This window comes from Lepidochelys kempii, unplaced genomic scaffold (genome assembly GCF_965140265.1).
Source record: "Lepidochelys kempii isolate rLepKem1 unplaced genomic scaffold, rLepKem1.hap2 scaffold_78, whole genome shotgun sequence".
NCBI classification, from domain to species: Eukaryota; Metazoa; Chordata; order Testudines; family Cheloniidae; genus Lepidochelys; species Lepidochelys kempii.
In genome coordinates, this window is record NW_027333645.1 from 1 (window position 1) to 1,363 (window position 1,363).

The following is a 1,363-nucleotide window of genomic DNA, read 5'->3' on the forward strand; positions in this document are numbered from 1 at the left end:
CTCTAGCAGTTAAAGTGACGGGTGGTTAGGACCTTGGGGCATCCGTCAGCCTAGCCCGGGCTGCCCGCCGCGAAGGGACAGTGCGTCCTAGCGGTTAAAGTCATGGATGGTATAAACGGGCATAGCTGGCACCTCACCAAACATCCTTGGCCGTCGGCTAACACAGCCCCAATGAGCCACTTGGTGTGAGAGCTCGGACCTGCCCCTGTCCCAGAGGGAGGGGGTCATCTGCGAGGGGACTGCACCACTGACCTATCAGCTCTTAACACCCAAACTTTCAGTCACTCTATCATCAGTGCCTGTGTGTGTAATTTAAACAGCAAAACCAGCATCACTGGGCTAGACCAAAGGTCCACCTATCTCTGTATCTTGTCTTCTGACAGCAGCCAGTACCAGGTGCCCCAAAAGCCACTCAACAAGGCACCACTGGGAGTTGAACCCAGGATCTCCTGTTTACAAGACAGGTGCTTTAGCCAGCTAAGCCATGGTGCCCGTCTCTGGCTAACGTATGGTGTCTGCCCACACCTGACTCCCTGCCAACGCCCCCCACGGCCGGACAAGCGTTGCTTGTGTTGGATTCTGTAAAGCAGAGAAGCAGGTGAAGTTTTGCTCCCAAGGTGTGTGTGTGATTCTTTGGACAAGTCTGCGCTACAAAATTAAGTCAGTGTAACGACATTACTTTGCGGGGTAAAAAATTTAACCCCCCTGAGCAATGCCATTATGCCAACCTAATCCCAGTGTAGATAGCACTGGATTAACAGGGGGACTTCTTCCCACCCACTCTGCCTCCTTGGCTGAGGCCTGCTGGTCCACCTTTCGCTCGCTCCTCTCCTCCCCCAAGGCCTCATTGCCGGCTGCTCGTGCCTCTCCGCCCCCTACCCCACGGTCTGCCTGCCACCCACACTTCTCTGCCCCCTCTCCTGAGACAGACTCTGCCCGCCACCCACACTTCTCTGAGCCCTCCCATGAGACCTGCCCAGCCTGCCACACACTCCTCTCTGTCCCCTCCCCTCACCTGCCCTGAGAACCGCTCACACCTCTCTGCCCCTCCCACGAGGCACCTGCCCGGAGGAAGTTGTGGCTCTTCAGTTTCAGTGCCTGAGCATCCTTGGCCCCAGTGGGAGCCAGGCTACGTCTACACGACAGAGTTATGCTGCTTTAGTTAAAGCGTTTTAATTAAGCCGCTGTTGCATGTCCACACTAGGCTGCTTGTGTCACCGGAGCGCATCCAGGCTAGCAGCTCTTGGATCGCCACAGAGAGCAGTGCATTGTGGGACGCTATCCCACTGTGCAACTGGCCGCAGGGTGCTTTGGGAAGGGTTTGCAATGCCTCGTGGGCAGCCACACGAGGCAGGTTTCTCTA

At 56.5% G+C, this 1,363-nt stretch overlaps 1 non-coding gene across 1 annotated transcript; it reads right to left on the minus strand.

The window, feature by feature from the left end:
• Positions 1-418: 418 nt before the first annotated feature.
• On the minus strand, positions 419-492 carry TRNAT-UGU (transfer RNA threonine (anticodon UGU)). Its single transcript has one exon. It is a non-coding gene; the product is annotated as a tRNA-Thr (tRNA).
• Positions 493-1,363: the final 871 nt, after the last annotated feature.